The sequence below is a fragment of the Odocoileus virginianus genome, chromosome 9, assembly GCF_023699985.2.
Source record: "Odocoileus virginianus isolate 20LAN1187 ecotype Illinois chromosome 9, Ovbor_1.2, whole genome shotgun sequence".
Classification (NCBI taxonomy): domain Eukaryota; kingdom Metazoa; phylum Chordata; class Mammalia; order Artiodactyla; family Cervidae; genus Odocoileus; species Odocoileus virginianus.
The window spans coordinates 15,943,879-15,964,706 of record NC_069682.1 but is presented as its reverse complement, the minus strand read 5'-3'; the positions used below and the strand labels follow the sequence as shown (position 1 = coordinate 15,964,706).

At 42.4% G+C, this 20,828-nt stretch overlaps 1 long non-coding RNA gene across 2 annotated transcripts; it reads right to left on the bottom strand.

Annotated features, from left to right (window-relative positions):
- Positions 1-1,379: 1,379 nt before the first annotated feature.
- Positions 1,380-20,571, bottom strand: LOC139036562 (uncharacterized). 2 transcript variants are annotated; one of them, XR_011489369.1, is made up of 3 exons: positions 20,485-20,571; positions 12,527-12,641; positions 1,380-1,824 (listed from the first exon to the last, which is right to left on the bottom strand). It is a non-coding gene; the product is annotated as an uncharacterized lncRNA (long non-coding RNA). The 2 variants fall into 2 exon arrangements; XR_011489368.1 differs by having other exon boundaries at positions 1,380-1,818.
- Positions 20,572-20,828: the final 257 nt, after the last annotated feature.

The window sequence follows — 20,828 nt, the reverse complement described above, 5'->3', positions numbered from 1 at the left end:
TTTGCTCCCTTCCATGGTTCTCGGCTGCATCCTGCAAAGAGTGCCAGCCCCTAACACAGCAAAAACTGGAAACAAAATTTATATTCCAGAATATTCTCTCGAACACAGGTGTTCGTTCGTGAGGAGTAGACTTGAATGAATGCTTTGGCTCACACAATTATTCATTCAGCAAATACGGAGCAGGAACTGTGAGGGATTGTCTGTGGGTCTACTGACACCAGGGACAAGACAGGCAAGGTGCATGGGGCAGCAGGGCAGACAATCAGTAGGTCACTGTGTCAGTAGCACATTGCAGACTGTCATCAGGGTCATGAAGGCAGGCGGCTGTCCTGAGTAGTGGGGTGAGGCACCTTTTGAGTGGGGGTCTCCGTGGAAGAGCCCCAGGGGGAGCCATTTAGAGAGAGGGAGAGAGCACCTTGCTGACCATGAGGAGCTCGTGCAAGACCATCCTTGACATAACTCCTAGCTACATCTTCACTAGTATATCGTGATATCATATCACACTATGTGTTCTTACTATTTTAAGTTTCATGTGGGTCCTTAAACAAGTTTGTTTGTTGTTGTTGTTAAATAATGCTTTCTCTGCCTGAATGCCTCTCAGGCCCCCTTCACCTAGAGGTGAATTTCAGGACTCATGTCACATTGTTAACACTTCTAGAAAGCCTCTGCTCTCATAAGTATAACACTGCAGAAAGTACTGGAGAGCTTTCTCCTCCTTTCCGGAGGAGAAACTTCCTTCTTGGGAATTATTCGAAATCTCTGCTTCCTTCTCCCTCAAACATCACATCACCAAGTCAGTAACTCAGTGTCTGTCTCTTCAATAACAACTTTAATGCATTTACATTTGGGCTCCTTCATTTTTTTCTCCCCTTTTCCTCATCTGGTTCAGAATTAGTGGGACAGATAGTAAAGAAATGATCAGAAGCCAGGTATTAGGAAAAGCTTATCTTAGCCAAGAGTGGAGAGTCAGCACCAAGGACAGGGCACCTGTGCCCTTAAACTTAAAATAGTAAGAACACATAGTGTGATATGATATCACGATATACTAGGGCTCCCTCCCCTGCCCTCTCCTCCCCATCAATATTTTAGTTGTGCCATGCCTGTGTTCCTTAGGTTAAGAGCTCCTCCTCACTCCTCCTCACTGCTGAGTAAACTATCATAGGTGTCACTTTATAGCAAAATTACTTGTCTCTTACTATCTCCCTTGCCAAACTTAGGGGTACCCTCCTTAAATACACTTAGCACAATTCCTGGGGCACAGCAGACTCTTCAAATTCTAGATGCATTAATAAATGAATCAATGACAACAGACCCACAAATACATTTCATAAAACAGTAAGATCCAGGGACACATTGAGATAAAACAAGTATGCACAGAAGCAAAGTCATGTCTTTTTTATTACACCTTCAGACATCACTTCTCAACCCTGGCTGTGCATCGGTGATCTTGAAGTGCAAAATCCAAGATGCTACATTAGAAATGTAGACAAAAAATCCTAAGAGTGGGGGCTTTTCACGTGCATGGGAGTCGGGGGCATGTGACTTCCAAGGGCACGAAGTGATTCTTCTGCAAAGGGCATGAAGTAATTCTTCCACAAGTGACCACAAAGCTGCCACATCCCTAGAGGGAGAAGCAGGCATCTGGATGAGGGAGGAAGCCCCAGCTGCTCCTGTTTGTATGAGCAACAGGACCAAATCTTTTCATCTAGGTGAACCGGAAATCAGGACGATTGTGTTCTTATGCTGACACCTACTGGTCTCACAGTGCTGGTATAACAGTGCAGGCAAAATTATTCTTTCCGGTCCTTCCATTTCCATCTGCAACTTACAAGGGAACAGTCCTCAGAATCATTTCACTTCCCAGGTGGTGCCAGTAACACAGTAAGTCCATTCTGCTTCAACTTTTTGTTGTTGCTCAGTTGCTCTAGTCATATTCAACTCTTTACGACCCCATGGACTACAAGAAGCCAGGCTCCCCTGTCCTTCACTATCTCCCAGAATTTGCTCAAGTTCATGTCCACTGAGTTGGTGATGCTATCTAACCATCTCATCCTCTGCCACCCCCTTCTCTTTTTGCCTTCAACTTTTCCCAGCACCAGAGGCTTTTACAATGAGTCAGCTCTTCAACTGGGGAAGCAAAGAAATGCCAAAACAGCACAGTGGATGTGAGAGAAAATCCATTTCAAGCTTTTGACTTCCTTTCGTTTTGTGAACTTCACCTTTCTGGTTGTCTAACTAGCTATGCTGCTGCTGCTGCTAAGTCGCTTCAGTCGTGTCCAACTCTGCGCGACCCCATAGGTGGCAGCCCACCAGGCTCCCCCATCCCTGGGATTCTCCAGGCAAGATCACTGGAGTGGGTTGCCATTTCCTTCTCCAAAGCATGAAAGTGAAAAGTGAAAGTGAAGTCACTCAGTTGCATTCGACTCCTAGCGACCCCATGGACAGCAGCCTACCAGGCTCCCCCGTCCATGGGATTTTCCAGGCAAGAGTACTGGAGTGGGGTGCCATTGCCTTCTCCACTAACTAGCTATAAATGTTCTCTAAATATGAGTGATAAGCATGTTTAATTAATACTTGAAAGCTCAGGGACTTCTCTGGTAGCCCAGTGGCTAAGACTCCATCTTCCCAATGCCAGGGGCCCAGGTTGAATCCCTGGTCAGGGAAACAGATCCCACGTGCCATAACTAAGAGTTTGCAAGCCACTACTAAAGATCCCACATGCTTCAATGATCCCATGTGGCACAGCTAAGACCACATCGACTTGTAGGTTAAATGAAAGTGCTCAGTTATGAAACAAAATGGACTAAGGAGACCTTCCTCTGACTATGCTGATTTTAATGGAAACCATTTTATGGAAAAACCCGAATGAAACTTTTGGCTAACCCAATATTAAAATACCTTTGTGTCTCCTAAGAACTCACAGGCAGATGTTGAGGAATGCCCAAAAGAATAGTGATGGGTAAAGGGAAGGCAATTTAGAACTAGGATTTACCCTCAAAAGTCCAGAAATCTGCTAATCCATTTGCAGGTGAGCAAAGATTAACAGCCTGTGTGTTCTATAAAAATTAAAGTAATATGTGTTCATTGTAACAGAAGAAACCATCTGAGATATGTAAAGTAAAAGACATACTATGTGCTGAAAAAACGGATTTTAATAAAAGCTGATGCTATTTCCTCAACAAATTTCCCCAAATTAATGATTAAATGCTAATATACAGGGAGTGTATCTGGTCTCACAACAGTAAGATCATATTATTGATATTTCTCAGCTTGCCTTTGCCATTTAATAATAATACTAATAATGGAGTTTCTCCATCTTTGTCAATACATATCATATCTATATCATATCTATGCCCAATATCATATATATTGATACACCAAGTTATAAAAATTATATACCAGTACACACAAAAATGTTGTAGTGATAAATCACATTCTGTTTAGCATGTACAAGTCCCCAGGGTTATTTAACTGTTCATCCAGGCAATCTTTCCTCTATCAGAAAGAATTTCTGAATCCATACCTAAGCAAAGCAGAACAGATAATGATGAAGTCAAACACCTAAACATTTTCACGTAGAAAAGTCGGAGAGAGAAAGGAGGAGATCTTGTAAAGCCCTTAAATCAAGGTTGAGGCACTCCCTCCCCCTACAGGGTTTGCTATAGGAACAAGGTCACACAGCATGGCTCCATATCAGTATCTTCTCCAATCTTCAGCTTTTGAACATCCTTCTAAATTAGTCATTCAGTAACTGACAACTTAATCATTTTTTGTTTTCTTGCCACTACAAACAAAGCTGTTAACAAATATCCAGGAACATACGGCTTTCTATGCCACTATCTCCATGAGACAGATTTCTAAGGTGGAACTCCTCTGCCAAAGAGAAATTTTTTTTTTCTTTTGGTAGATGCGGTCAGATTACATTCAGAAAAGGCACAGCACTTTACTGCCTTCAGAAACAAGAGAACATCCGCTTTCTGCAGCACAGTGGCACACAATGTGATCCTTCCCCTTCCTTTCTTTTTCCTGCCAATTACATGATTTATAGTTACATTTAATGATTGTTAGCACTTCATAAAATATATATATTTGATATAAAATTATCAAATATTCCTCTGAAAAGAGCCAATATAACCTGTACCCACCTGACATCAGAACATTTCTTCATAACTTTAAAAATAGTTGTTGAATTATTGCTTTAACTCCTGGGACTTCCCTGGCAGTCCAGGGGCTAGGACTGTGTTCCCAATGCAGGGGCCACAGGTTCAATCCCTGGTGAAGGAACTAAGATCCCACGTGCTGTGGCCTCACAGCCAAAAACTACAAACTGTGTATATATATATATATATATATATATGCATACACACACACACACACTCCTTGTTTAACTTTCACCAGCTTGACTTCTAGTCAGTTTGAGTATCTTTTCATATAAATCTTATCTTCAGTGAGTCACCTTTGCCCCTATGTTTTCTATTTCTCATTCAGAGAAATTATTATTATGGATATTAATAGTTTTGTCTGTCATATCTATTGCAAATATATTTTACAGTCTGTCCTTCAACTTTGTCTATAATTTTTTTGCCATAAACTTTAAAATATGTATATATATAATAAAAATACCTTTCTGATTACTAGGATTTTTGGTCTGTTTGGAGGATTTTTTCCATTGCAAATTTACTCTCCAAAATATTATTCTAATTCTTTATTGTTTTCTAATATTAAAACCTTTACTATTTCTGTTTATAGTATGAGAAAGGGAGGTAGCTTTGTTTTCATGTATCTAATACATGTGTGTATGTTACATTTATTTAAGCATCTATCAGGGAGAATGATGTCACCAAGATGGCAGAGTATGGGGACCCTAGTTGCCATATCCCAACAAAGATCCTTAATTAGACAGCTATGCACACACACACACCCTGGGAGAGCTCTGGAGTTCACTTAAGAAACTTCAGTAACACAGCAGAACAAAAAAACCTGAGAATAACCACACAAAAGGGGAAGGAAGACAACCTCATCTTGCCCACATCATCCCATCCCCCAAGCTAGCTTTGCAGAGCATAGAGAGAGAGAAGTCGCCAGTTAGGAACAGTTCCCCTCACAAGAAGAGGAAGAGCAGGGTGAGCAGCCAGCTTCCCAGTCTCTCTGGGCCCCATAGAAAGGTCCCATTCAGTTTTACCGCAACCAGGGGCCGGCAAAGCTGAGATATGCACAGACGCCTAGGAACGACAAAATCAGGCGGCTACCAGCAGCAGCCACGAGGCAGAAACGATCATCGGTTCTCAGGGCCCTGTCCTGGCGATAATCCCCGCAGCCTTCACTACTTAAGAGACTCCTCGCAGATGTCACCGGCTTCCAGTCCACAGGCACCTGCAGCTGGCCGCCACAGCTGAGCATGCGCAGACGCCACCGGTGCTGCACCCCTAACCCCCGGCCCCCCACCCCCCTTCTGCTTGTCCTCATCCCTGTTCACGGAGCCTGGAGGCTCTGCTGAGGACCCCACCAGCCCTGCAGCCTCCGTAGGCCGTCCTCCCCTCCTCCTGCAGTGCTCATCAAGGACCACACAGTTGTCTGTGCTGTGGAACCCAGCAGCCTGAACTAATGACCATCACTAGACTTGGGGCCACAGTCTCCCCTGCACGGGGCAACCTTCAATAAATGGTGCTGGGAAAATTGGATAGTCACCTGCAAAAGAGTGAAATTAAACCTCTTTCTTACAAAAATTAACTCAAGTGTAAAAACTGAAACCATAAAACTCCTGGAAGAAAACATGGAGAAAAATCTGGACATCTGTCTTGGCAATAAATATTTGGATTTGGACACCAAAAGCACCGCCAACAAAAGCAAAATTCAACAAGTGAAACTACATCAAAGTGAAAAAGCTTCCACATAGGGAAAGGTTATATATATATCAATAAAATGAAAAGGCAACCTAAGGGATGGGAGAATATATTTGCAAACCACATATGTGATAAGGGGTTAATACCCAAAATATATGAAGAAATTACACAACAGCAAAATTAAAAAGTCCAAGTTAAAAATGAGCAAAGGCTTTGAATACACATTTATCCAAAGAAGATATACAAATGGCCAAAAAGTACATGAAAAGATCAACATCACTAATCAGGGAAATGCAAATCAAAACTAGGAGGAAATATCTCATGCCTGCTATAACAGCTATTATGAAAAAGACAAGAGATGATGTGAAGAAAAGGGAACTTTTGTGCACTGTTGGTTGGGAATGTACAATGCAGCCTCTGTGGAAAATAGTATGGAGGTTCCTCAAAAAAAATTAAAAATAGAACTGCCCTGTGTGTGTGTGTTAAGTCACTTTAGTCATGCCGACTCTTTGCAACCGTATGGACTGTAGCCCCACCAGGCTCTTCTGTGCATGGCGATTCTCCAGACAAGAATACTGGAGTTGGTTGCTATGTCCTCCTCCAGGGGATCTTCCTGACCCAGGGACTGAACCTGCATCTTTTACGTCTCCTGCATTGGCGGGCAGGTTCTTTACCACAGGTGCCTCCTGGGAAGCCCCTAGAACTACCCTGTGATCCAGCGATTTCATTTCTGTTTGTATTTCCAAAGGAAATGAAATCACTATCTCAGAGAGGTATCTATACTGCCATGTCTACTGCAGCATTTTTGACAATAGCCAAGACATGAAACAACTTAAGTGTCTACTGATTTAATGAATGGATAAAGGAAATGTGCGAGATGGACACAAGGAGAGAGAGAAAATAGAATGTATCTACAGGAAAAAAGAAAACCCTGCCATTTGCAACAACACAAATGAACCTTGGGGGCAAGTCACACAGAGCAAGACAATGACTGCATGATCTCCTTTATATGTGGAATCTAAAACCATTAAATTCACAGAAACAGAGAAGAGAATGGTGGGAGTCATTGGTTAAAGGGTATACACTTCCAGGTATAAGGTAAGTAAGCTCTGGGGAACTGTGTACTGCATGGTGCTGCAGTTACCAATATGTATTATATACTTGAAAATATCTATAAGAGGAGAGGTTAAAATTTCTCACCACAACACCACCACAATGATAACCACATGAGGTAAAGGTATGGTAACTAACCTTAGTGTGGTAATCATTTTGCAAATATATGTGTATCAAATCATTATACTGCACACCTTACATTTACCAAATGTTATATGCTGATTATATTTCCAGAATGCTGGGAAAAAATAGCTATGATTAATATGTTCAAGAAATTAGATGATACAATGGAAAAATCTCAGTAGAGAACTGGAAACTTTTTTTTTTTAAAGAACCAAATGGAAATGCTAGAACTGAAAGGATGAACAAAATCAATTGGGTTTAACGGTAGATCACAAACAGGTGAACCAGAACACAGCTCAGAAGATGAAAGCACAGAAAGAAAAAATAGGATTCAAAATTACAGAAAGAGCATAAAAGATACATGTAAGATAGCAGAAACACTTAACATGCAATTAGAGGCCCAGAAAGTGAGGAGCAAAAGAGGGGGCCAAAAGTAACGGTGTGGGGGATTTTTTTCTCTTTTTGAGAAAACAATATCCCAGCGAAGGAATGAGCAACAACAGAAGCAGCCCCTCCTCCAGGGAACAGGAAGGCTTCCTTGGCCCACGCATCACAAGAAAAAGAGTAAAGTGTACACTCTCTTTTCTTACAGGCTGGTGAGAGGCCTTTGATAGATTCAGACCAGGATGTGGCCTTCAGGTGGCTTATTTTCAGTAAAGTGTTATGTGAACTGTGACCCTGTCTATGTGTGACTTGTTTAACCTTGATATGTTTTTGATGTAGTTTAATTGGAGGTTCCTAAATAGCTTCTCTGTGCAAATGCAATTTGGACTCTAAAAATACTGCTTATTTGTACTGGAATACATTGTAAATTTGTTATTAAGTGTCTGCATGATTTAGCCCGATGAGATCTAATTATTTTCCTTTGCATCCATGCATTCTTTTCTTCCTCAAATACCATTTACAGCAACGAGAGGAGTTTTGAGCAAGACATTGCCTGAGTTATAAATCACCTTATCATAAGAAAGACAGAGGAAGAAAAGATTTTAAGTAACACAGGATTGAGCAGAACTCATTTTTCACTTGTACTTCCAAAGCTTGGAGTGGAAGGAGAGAGCCCAAGAGAAGAGGAACAGGGCGGGGAGCTGGTGTGGGTTGCCCAGCCTCTCGGCCTGGCCTGCAGCGGGGAGCGTTTGAATCAAGTGGATCCCTGCCCTGACTGCATTCTGGTTGCCTGGAGGGAGCCGGTGTGCCCACATATCCACAGCTCGGAGAGTAAAGACAGCGACGTGGCAAAAAGCTGAAGAAGATAGGTTAGAAAATACAGCTCACAGTCCCCAAGCCTCAGCATGAGGCGGAGTAGCCACATGTTTCTCCCGAGGGCTCAGAATGGGGATGTCAGGGCTCTAGGAGCTTTCAGTCGAGAGAGGCACCATTCACTCCCGGGGCAGAGGGCCCAGGGACCCTGCCCGTGGCAGTCTGCCAGGATTAGCTTCACGAGATTCAAATGAAGGCAGATCACATCAACATGAAATAGATTTGGGGAAATTTTTTTGAGTAAGATTCCTTTTTAAATAAGAACAAAATCACTTAGAATTGCGCAAGATGAGGATGGGAACTAAAAATAAAGGAGCCTGTTGACAGATGCATTGGAGGCTTTACCAAATATCATCTAATTGACGGACTGCAAGCCCGGCTCTAGGGGAGAAAGACAATCTGACTTTGTCCCTTATTTTGAATAAATCACAACTAAAAGATGGAGACTTCACCCCCAACACAGTTCTAATTAGAAATTTACATATCCTGTGATGGATTTTTTTAAACTTTTACCTTAGATGATAGGATATAAAACTGAATGAAGCAAAGCAAACAGGAGTCAAGGAGGCTTTGTGGGGTCTTAGCAGCTCCCCCAGGTCATCTGATTACACCAACATCCCCTAATATCATTAATGGATAACACTAAAATATCTACGCCAGCTGTTTTACTGTGCTTGACATTCATTTGTTTATAGGAAGTTTTCCGCTTTGACCAGTTTCCTGCTTCAGTCTTGACAAAGATGGGAAGGAATCAGGGGAGACAGTAAATGAGGGAGGGAAAAAGGGAATTCTGATCTAAGTCAGCTAGAGAAAATTTTCTCATTTGAAATTTATTTTGGGGGGGACCTCCCTGGTATTCCAGTGGTTCAGACTTCACCTTCCAGGACAGGGAGTGTGGGTTTGATCCCTGGTCAGGAAGCTAAGATCCCACAAGCCTCCTGGCCAAAAAAACCAAAACACAGAACAGAAGCAACATTGTAGCAAATTCAATAGAGACTTTAAAAATGACCCACATCAAATGAAACATATTTCTTGCTGTGTTCTTTGAAATAAGACACATATCTTGTCACTAACTTAGTGTCTGAAGGCTGCTGCATGATGGGCAATGGGTCCCTTGAGGTCCCCAGAGCAGGTGATGAAATGATCCTAAGGGCATCTCCTGTAGCCTGTGGACCTTCTCTAATCCGTCCTTGGCTGAATTCACAAAGGAAGGCACCACTCTGATGTGAAGACCACATTAGCCTGAAGCACTGGTTCCTGTTTACAGTTTTCAAGGCAAACTTGCCCACGTTATCTGCACCCCCTGTTATCTGCACCTCCACCCTGTGATTTGGGCAGGAAGACATTATTACTAGCCTCATTTTATAGCTAAGGGTGGGGTGAGAACATAAACATGCCAAATTTTTACCTCCTTATGTTTCACAGTCTGATCATGGTATTTAAACTGAATATTTCAAACTATTTCTCTTAGAAAAGGCACCAGTGTAGGAAGCAGTACTTGGAGAAACAAAGCTCCCTGAGTTCTCTGAGTCTCTACCTTCAAACCACCCTTTTTCCCACACTGCAGTAACACCTCCATGTCTTCCTGGACCTTACCTAACGAGGCAGAAGGCCACCTTTAAGCTGAGACTGAAAGGATGTGCAGATGCCATTCAGGAAATTCAGAAGGTAAGAATTCCCAGTTTCTCAATCAGGAATGGAGAAGAATACACCAGTGTCGCATGAACTCAGCTTGCTTTGAAAGAGAATACGAGATGCTATGAGATGAGGTTAGAGAGGTGGAGCTGGCATCAGATCTTTTTTTTTTTTTTTTTTTTTTTTTTTAGCTACACAGCTTATGAGATCTTAGTTCCCCTGAGCAGGAATTGAACCCAGGCCCTCAGCAGTGAAAATACAGAGTCCTAACCACTGGACTGCCACTGGAATTCTCTGGCATCAGATCTTGTAAAGCCTTGGAGGTCATGGCAAGAAGTTTAGATTTTATCCTAAGTACAAAGACAAGTTTAAATGTTCTCTAGCAAAGAATGACAAATCTGACATGGTCAGGGAGGTGTGATATATAATGCTTAATAATTCAAGCTCTAGAATCAGACTATGTAGATTCAAACACCACTTCTACCATTAAATGAAGACGCATTATTTAATTTCCATATGTCAGTTTCCTCATTAATAAAGGTAACACTAGTACAACATAGGACTCTATTGAAATGATTCACTGTAAATCACTTAGAATGGTGCCTCACGTCTAAAAAGCATTGGTAAACATTGTGTATGTGTGTATTAGTCATTAGTCATGTCCGACTCTTTGCGAACCCATGGACTGTAGCCCACCAGACTCCTTTTTCCCTTCTCCAGGGGTCTTCCTGAGCCAGAGATAGAACCCTGGACTCCCACATTGCAGGCAGATTCTTTACTGTCAGAGCCACAAACATTACTTGCTTTTATTTTATTTTTAATTATTCTGGCTGTTGTTTGGAAAATGGATTGGGGGCAGAGGGTAAGGAACAAGGTCAGTTGGGAAGTTATTGAAATGGCCCAAAGGATAGTTTATGGGGCTTGGGCTAAGTAGGTGAGGACAGAGACAAAGGGATATACATTTGGGGAGAGCCAGAAGGACATCTGCTGCATTAGACAAGGGTAAGAATTAAAAGATAGAATTAATAATGGTTTGGGGGTTTAGGATTGAGGTATGAAGGGGAGAGATCAGGTTTACTGAAATGAGAAAGACCAAGAGGAGCACTGGTTTGAGGGAAAATAAAAATTTCTATTTTATTCAAAGTAAGTTTCAGCCAACTTGTTGCAGATTCAAGTGGAAAGGTCAACAAAACAGTTATGTAAAACCAGGTAAATGTAATAGCCAAAGCTGTTAGAATCTTGGGGGCACAGAGCCTTAGCCACTGCATAATTTAAATGGTTCTATTGAATAAGACCTTGTTGGTAACCCCAATGCCTTAAGGAAATAATATGTATTGATCTTAGATCCAGCTCAGTGTTGAAGACCAGCATTTAAACGTGACTCTGTAGGGATGCCCTGGTGGCCCAGTGGCTAAGACTCTGCTCCCAATCCAGGGGCATGGCTTTAATTCCTGGTGGGGGAACTAAGATCCCACATGGTATGGCCAGAGATAGAAAATATAACTCTGCCCGTTAAACACTGCTAAATCTTAATTTGATGTTCTAAAATACTGAACAGAGTCAATTGCAATAACTTCTCATTTTTTTTTTTGCCTTAATCAAGCTATTATAATCTTGCCATATAAACATACATACAGAAAAATAACTATTTAAATTGGAAGCAGTTGAAATTCTTTCCTTCTTATCAATGGAGTCTCACCAGATAGTCTGAGGAGTGTGTGGCCTCTATTACCATCTTCCCAGGCAGCACTAGCGGTAAAGAACCCAGCTGTCCATGCAGGAGATGAAAGAGACTGAGTTCTATCCTGGGTAAGGAAGATCCCCCCTGGAGAAGGGCATGGCAACCCACTCCAGTATTCTTGCCTGGAGAATCCCATGGTAAGAGAAGCCTGGCGGGCTACAGTCCACAGGGTCACAAAGAGTCGGACAGACCAAGGCGACTTAGCACACGCACATACACCAGCTAAAAAGCAGATTACAAAAACCTTTGGGTACAAAAAGCCTTTAATAAAGTTTGTGCTCTAAACTTAAAAAATATGTAACACAAGTGTTTCTTAAATCTTGTACTCTTTTCAGTTCTGACAAACCCCTCTTTGCTGTAGGATCATTTAAGTTTCCTCTGCAACCCACAAGAGCTTGTTGTAGACAGCGGCATCAAACAGCGCCTCTGGAAAACCTGTAGCATTTAATTTCATATTTCTTCCCACACAATTTTGAATTTTCTAATTCTATTTCAGATCAAGGCTTCCTACAGCAAAACACTGTGATTCTTTCATAATTATCAATATTTGTTAAGAATATTAAAATTACAGACTGAAAATTTTCATTGTTGATAAGATTCTAATTTAAATGTAGTATGTAGATTGTTAAACTTAGGTGTGAGGTTTTTTGTTTGTTTTCTAAATTTTTTAAGTTGCTTTTTGAAATCATGAATTGGAAAACAGTCCAAGATACAAAGATATTTCCTATAGCTCTGTTGATACACAGCTGACACATAGTAAATGACAGATATTTAAGGTGTACTATTTGGTCCGTTTTTGACATATGTACTTAACATTTGTAAACCATCAACAAAACATGTTCATTACCCTTGAAAGTTTCTTTCTCTTTTTCTTGGCCTCGCAGGGCATGAGGGATCTTCTTTCTCTGACCAGGAATTGAACCTGTGCCCTGCAGTGGAAATGCTGAGTCTTAACCACCAGGGACATCCCTAGAAAGTTTCTTAAAATTCCCTGTGCCCCTCTGTAATCCTCCCTTTTTCCTTCCTCCCACCTCTTCTTGTTCTTTTACTCACTACAGATTAGTTTGAATTCTCAAGAATTTAAAGAAATAAGACCAACCATTCAACATGTCTTCTTTTTAACCTGCTTTCACTCAGCATTATTTTGAGATTCATCCACACTGTTGTATCAGAAGTTTGTTCTATTTTATGGCTGAATGATATTCTGCAGTATGACTTTTTTAACACTATTTTTTTTATCCATTCATCTATGCTGGGCAGTTGGGTTGTCTCCAACTTGGGATTATAACAAATAAAGTGCTATGAATATTTGTGTACAACTCATTGTGTGGACATATGCTTTCATTTCTCTTGGACAGTTACCTAGGAGTAGAATAGCCAGGTCATGCAGTAAGTATATGTTTAACTTTTTTAATCACCCGCTAAACCATTTTCTAAAGTTGTACCATTTCCACTCCCGCAAGCAGTATCTGAGAGTTCCACTTCCTCCACACCCTTGCCAACACTTACTGCGATCAATCTTTTTAAATTTTAGCCATGCTATGTATTAGTGCCTCATATGGTTTTAGTCAGTGCAGCAGTTTTTTTTTTAAATTATTTATTTTACTTTACAACATTGCATTGGTTTTGCCATACATTGACTTGAATCTGCCATGGGTGTACATGTGCTCCCCATCCTGAAACCCCCTCCCAACTCCCTCCCCATCCCACCCCTCTGGGTCATCCCAGTGCACCAGTCCCAAGCATCCTGTATCACAGTGCAGCAGTTTTGATATCAACAAGTTGTTTAAGATTTTGGTTAAGGCATAAGTATTTTTCAGGGTTCCGCTTGTGGTTCCCATTTACACCCAGGCGTGGCAATCAAACTGGATGAAACATACAGAAGAAAAACTTTAAATATTGGTTTTATAGTTTGCATTTTCACACATTTTACTTTGACAGCCCTAAACCAGTTGTCACCAGGTTTGGTCTTTCATATAAAGGCTGACTGTTGGTTGTTGCCATTTGCCATTACTGTGTGAAAAGAAACGGTATGGAAGAACAAGGTGTTTTCTTTTCAGGTTTTGCCAGGGTTAACAACTGAGTGAGCAGAAAATGGATATTAAAAATGTAAAATTATCTAACAAAACAGAAACAGACTCACAGATATAGAGATCAAACTAGGGTTACCACTGGAGAGAGGGAAGTGGGTGAGATGATATAGGAGTGAGGATTAAGTGACACAAACCAGAACAGATAAAATAAATAAGCTACAAGGATATATTGTATAGCACAGGGGATATGGCCAATATTTTACAATAACTTTAAATGGAGTATAAATTTTAAACATTGTGAAACTTCTATCACATCTGAAACTTACTGTTCATCAACTATACCTCAATAATAAACAAATAAGCTACCTGATACATTGTACAGCACAGGGAATACAGCCAATATTTTATAATAAATCTAAATGGTGTATAATCTATAAAAATACTGAATCACTATATTTTACACCTGAAACTAATATAATATTGTAAATTGACTATACTTCAATTTAAAAAAACTTAATCACAAAAATGTAATATTCTCATAATGTACAAACAACTCATAACTCAACAATAATACAGCAAAGCCACATAAAAATGGAGAAGGCAGAAAAAGTATAGCGTGATAACTACAGCTAATAATACTGGACTGTCAATTTGCAAGTTACTGATACAGTAGATCTTAAAAGTTCTCATCACAATAAGAAAAAATTGTAACTGTGTGTCTGTGTGTGGTGACAGATGTTAACTATCCTGGTGATCATTTCACAACATATACATGTACTGAATTATCATGTCGTATGTTAAAGCTACAATGAGGTACCTACCGCCTCACACTTATTAACATAGCTACTAGAAAGAGGGAGGGTGTGGAGAAATTGGAACTCTTGTGCACTGCTAATGGGAATGTAAAATTGTACAGCCACCGTGGATAACAGCACAACAGTTCCTCAAAAATAAAAAATAGATATGATCCAGCAATTTCACTTCTGGGTATATACCCAAATTTATTAAAAGCAGGGGTTCAAAGAGATATTGGTACACCCATATTGAGGCAGCTTTATTCACAAAAGCTAAGATGCAGAAGTAAGCCAAGTGTCCATGGGTAAAAGAACAGATAAGCAAAATGTGAATACACAAGGAATGGAATATTATTCAGCCTTAAAAAGGCAGGAAATTTTGATTTACACTACCACATGGATGGAGCTTCAGGACAACATGTAAGTGAAATAAGCCAGTTTCAAAAAGACTAACGCTGTATGATTCTACTTATATGAAACAGTCAAAATCGTGGAGAAAGCAGAAAGGTGGTTGCTGGGGGCTAGAGGTAGGGAAGACTAGGGAGTTAGTGTTCAATAAGTACAGAGTTTTGGTTTTTACAAAATGAAAAAGCAATGAAGATGAATGGTGGTGATGGTCCCACAACATTATAAATGCATTTAATTTTTGTTGTTGTTGTTCAATTGCTAAGTCGTGTCTGACTCTTTTGAGACCCCATGGATGGCAGCCCATCAGAGTCCTCTGTCCTTCACTACCTCCTGGAGTTTGCTCAAATTCCTTCCATCGAGTTGGTGATGCTATCTAATACCACTGAACTGTACACTTTAAAATGGTTAAGATGATAAATTTTATGATATATATATATATATTTTACCACAATTTGGAAAATTGGAAAAAAAAAAAGAGAGAGAGATTCAGAGACTTCCTGGTAGTCCTCTGGTTCTTAGTATAGACCCTGGAGAGACCCAGGTATGCTTCCCAAGTTTAATGGGCCATCAGAGCTTTTCTCCAAGAACTTCTTTATGCCTGAGCCACTTTGAATGGAATGTGTTCCTTATAAATTGTTCCCCATTGGTTTCATACTTTCAGCCAGTCATACTAGGTAGCAATGATAACGGCTCCAGAGTCACAAGGTCTAGGGAGACACAGTGGATGCATGTATCTCAGTATTTCACAGATGTTAATGCTTATTAAGTAAACGAACACTGGGCTCCCATGGGCATAGTCTGTGTGCAGTGTCAATGCAAAGAAACCAACAACCACATTTAATTTTAAACCAAGCCTATAATTCTTAAGCCCCCTTCTTCCCTTCCTTCTCGCTTTCTGCCTCTCTCACCCCGCAGTGTCCCCAGACATCTTTCTCCCTGCTTAGCTCTCAGCTCCCCAACAAAAATTCTCTCCCAAGCTTTCTTGGGCTTTGTCTTCTTCCCCATCCTTCTCCTCCTGGGGTTATTCTTCCATCTCTTCTCTTCTGGTTTTCCTCCCACTAACTAGCCCAGGGTGTGGAGCAGGAAAGGGTTGGCTGAAGGAGGTGAACAAAGGTCAGAGGACTAGGTGGTCAGGCAGAGGGAGGGTTTTATTAACAAGCAAGAGGAAAGATATATACTATATATAAAACATATACGGACTTCCCTAGCAGTCCAAGGATTAAGACTCCACTGCAGGGAGCATGGGTTTGATCCCTGGTCAGGAAACTAAGGGCCCATATGCCACAGAGTGCGACTAAAATTTTTATTTAAAAAAACCCATCCTCCGTCCATGGGATTCTCCAGGCAAGAATACTGGAGTGGGTTGCCATGCCCTCCTCCAAGGAATCTTCCCAACCCAGGGATCGAATCTGAGTTACTTACATCTCCTGCTTTGGCAGGTGGGCTTTTTTTTTTTTTTTACACCATTAGCCCCACCTGGGAAGCCCTAGAAATAGCATCCTAATTACACCTACATGTTATGGTTAAAATAGAAATCATGAGCAGGGTTATCTTTTTTTAACTACCAATTTGTAAGTACACCTTTACCAGGACAGAAAAAGGAGAAGCAGATAGCCAAGATGATATCCTGAGCATCTCTGGCTGTGAACACGCTGAAATCCAGAGGTTCACACAGTTGTTCACCATTATCTCTCAGGGATCTGTGGGTTGATTGAACTTAGCTGGGTGGTTTTTTCCACCCTGGTCTCTCTCCTGCAGCTTTATTTAGATAAGGGGGCTGGGTGCCTTCACCTCTTCCCTGATGCCTCCGAGTTTCTCCACATGGCCTCACCCCCCTGCGGGCTGAAAGAGCCAGTGAAGGGCTAAGCCCACCACTTCTGCTGTCCTCTATCTGTCAGAACAGTCACAGCACCTGCCTGGATTCAAGGAGGAGGGAAAGAAATGGATTCCACCACTTCATGGAGAACGAGAGAGATGGTTGTGGCCATCTCTGGAAAATACAGTCCGCTGCAGGGGGCATGAAAGTTAGACACTTATATCAGAAACAAACATTCCTATGTTTAAGGGCAAGCCAAATAAAATAAAAAAAAAACGGGTAAAACTATACAAAATGCTAAACCAAAAGAAAAAAAAAATCCCTCTCCACTGGAGGAAAAAAAAAGGGTAGCAGGATTCTTACCTCAAGACAACCCAGTTCCCTTGCCAGAAGATGAAAGTGCCCTTTAGTTGGAAGGAAATGAGCCAAAACACAAGCTGGACTTGGTGGATGTGCCCAAAGACCGAGGTTGTAAGAAACACAGTGAAAATCCAGTTCAGTGAAACTGAACTCCCCTGCATTCTCTATCCACGAGCCAGCTTCTGCAGAGATATTCCAGGGAGGCCCTCCCCAAACAGGAAGCTACCCGGAGAATTTTCTTCCACCCCATCGTACCAGGATAATCAGTTCTTCCTTCTTGTAATTCCAGCAGGCATTCTCTTCCCCATCTCTCAAACTCAGTCACTGCCACTCCTGTGTCCTGAAGCTATTTCTGGAGCGTTCCTTTACTGGGGCATTAACTCTGCCCTTGCAGACTTTCCACTGCAACTTTCTCAATGGTAAGTGGTCTATTCTCTCACGCTCCATGTACCTTAGGTTCATAGGGTGAGTTTGCTGTTCTCTGTGCTCCCCACTGCTACCTGCAGACATTCTATTGGCTCAACTTTTTATTTAACATAATACAAAAAGCAAATACATGTTTCTCTTGAGTTTACCCATTTGGGTAAACTATTCCGTTTACCTCTTCAGAACTGCCATCTCCCCAAATTCCAATCACTCTTGCTCTCTCACTTCAGAACCCTGACACTTAATTCCCAATCTTCCTTTAAGATGACCTTAAATCTTATCATTCTGTTTGTCCAAAAGAGTCATGCATTACACCTGTTTCCTGATTTCTCAACCAATTGGCACTCTGGTCCCCTCAAAAGTGTCCCAGTCTCAACAGTTCCATGTGACCACCCTAACCCTGGGTGACTTAACAGTTTGCTACTTTTTGGGCTCTTACTTCCTTGACCATCTCAGACACTCAGGCCCTTGGTCACACCCTGGACATTGTCAGCATCCATAATCTCACTGCCTCCAGAGGCAAACTTCAAACTGCCTCACTTCTGACCACAATGACCCATCCTTCCAGCTGGCTTGTTTTGGCCACTCCCATTGCAGCTAAAGGACTTCCCCGGTGGCTCAGACGGTAAAGCGTCTGCCTACAATGCGGGAGACCCGGGTTCGATCCCTGGATGGAGAAGATCCTCTGGAGAAAGAAATGGCAACCCACTCCAGTGCTCTTGCCTGGAAAATCCCATGGGAGGATCCTGGTAGACTACAGTCCATGGGGTCACAAAGAGTCAGACACAACTGAGAGACTTCACTTCACTTCACTATTACAGCTAAATGTTCTCCAAACCTAGGTAACCAGCTCTGCAGGAGGGCCACATGAATGAGCAGACTGCTTCTGCCACCATCACCAGTTTCAGACTCTCAGGCTGCCTGGAAATCCCACTACATTCTTCTGAGCAACTCACTCTCTGATTCTTTGCAATGCCCTTGTTAAACTTTCTCTAGCTCCCTAAATCTATGACCTGATAACCTCCTAGCTATCCCCTCCCCCAGCAGATAACCCTACTTCTTTTTTTTACTTTACAAAGAAAACAGAGGCTTCAGATATTATTTTACACAGTCTCGTTGCTTTTAGAATGAGGAAACAATCCTGGACATGGTCCACGTGGTCCTACCCGGCTTTCCCTACTGGCCTTTCTCCAGTAGCCCTGCCTCACACCAGAGCTCCCGGGATGCCAGTCTCACTGGTTTACACTTAATTTTTAATCCCTTCTGCCCCTCTCCCACCCCCAACCCAGCCCATTAGCAATGCTGCTGGTTCTGATTTCATAATGTATCTTGGATCCAAACTCTTCTCATCATCCCCACTGTTTGAATCCTGATCAAAGCTACCATCATCCTTCATCTGGATGGTCCCCACAGCCTCCTAAATGTTCTCTTACTGCTTTTCCTCTTGTTCCGTCTGACTGATCTTCCAATATTAGAATAAAACCCAAAGTCCTCAAGGCTGACTCCCAGGTCCTACTTGGTCTGGAGCCTGCCTACCTCTCCGTCCCCAGCCTCTACCACTGCCTGACTCTTTCGCCATATTCTAGTTACACTACCTTTTTAGCCTTCTCCGTTCCTACCTCAAGACCTTTTCTTGCTCCTTCTTCTCTATGAATGCTTTTCCAAGTTGCTGAATGTCTGCCCCTTTCCATTATTTTGCAGAGGTGTTCCTTAACCTCTTTTGCCATGAAAGTCACTCTGCTGCTCCACTCCGCCTCTTTACACAGTACTGTGACTGTTCAGAACCTCCCACTGTCTGCCCATCACTCAAAGCAAGATCCCTACTAGACCAGAAGAGTCCCTTCCTTGCTGTTTTTCTAACATCTTGAGTGCCCTCCTAACCCAAGGCTTCTCCTTTTGCTTGGAATATTCTCATCCAAAAATCCACATGGATTGCTCTCTCATCCATTTAGGTCTGGCTGAAGTGTCACTTAGCTAGATCTTCCTTGATGATGCTAACTAATACAGCACCTCTATCCCCACTCCCATCACTCTATTCCTCCCCTTTTAATTGCTGTCAAAATACTGACATTACTTGACATGTTAAAAATTAACTTGTATATTGTCTGTTTTCTCCCAACTAGAATGTACCTACCTTGAGAGCAGGAATTACTCTCATCACTACTGTTTTGCTTGTTCTTAGAAGGGTAGGTGGTAAACAGTTTCTTATTAAGTATTCAATGGCTGAACTATCTGAAATTACCTAATGAATTTATGGGTCTAATTTATGCCATGATGGTCTCCACCACCTTCCCTACAGATCCAGCTGTAGAACGACAGAGGACGTGACTTCAACCACATTTCCAAATCTGACTTTAACTGTTGTGTTTTCAGATTTCACCCACTTTCCCTCTGGAGATTCCACTTCCAAAAGTCACCGGGTTCTTCCCAGTTCAGTTCAGTTGCTCTTTGCGACCCCATGAATCGCAGCACGCCAGGCCTCCCTGTCCCTAACAAACTCCCATAGTTTACTCAAACTCTTGTCCATCCAGTCAGTGATGCCATCCAGCCATCTCATCTTCTCCTCCTGCCCCCATTCCCTCCCAGCATCAGGGTCTTTTCCAATGATCTTAGATCTTAGATCGCTGGGTCAAAGGGTCACTGCAGATGTAAGTTAAATCTGTGGCCGAATCCCCGTGCACAAGGTTTTGGCTATTTTGGATTTCCACCAGCTATATGGGAGAGGACACAGCCTCGCCCGCCAGCTGAGTGTCATTAGTCTTTAGGGTGTTGCCAACCCGATAATCAAGGAACTGCCCCTGCGGAGTGCAACGTTCCCCGCCCCAGCTCTACCACGGAGACCGCCCAACCGCGGGCGGCGCGCGGCCTGCAAGTAGGGCCTTGCACAACCGGCCCGAAAAGAGGAAGCCCCAAAAGGGCTGAAGTCGACACTTACGAACACCGCTGCAAAAGAAACCGGCTTCTCGGGCTTTGGTGGAACTGCCGTTTGGGCCCCAATCCCTTGGCCGGTGATAGATACATCGAGGTGACAATCCAGAGGACGCCTCCGAGACAGGAGGGCCCGCGACGCAGGTAGGGGAGGGTGAGAGGAAGGCGCACCTCTCCCCCGCATTCAACCCAAGTTGTGGTCTTCTTTAGGGAGGGGGGAGAGAGGAGGAGGGAGGGAAGGAGGTAGGGGGAGGTGGGCCGTGGGAGGTGGGGAGGGGGAGGGGGAGATGCGCGGAGGCACAGAGCCGTCGAGTCGGAAAAAGCAGCCCGGGGCTTCAGGCGTCTGTATCC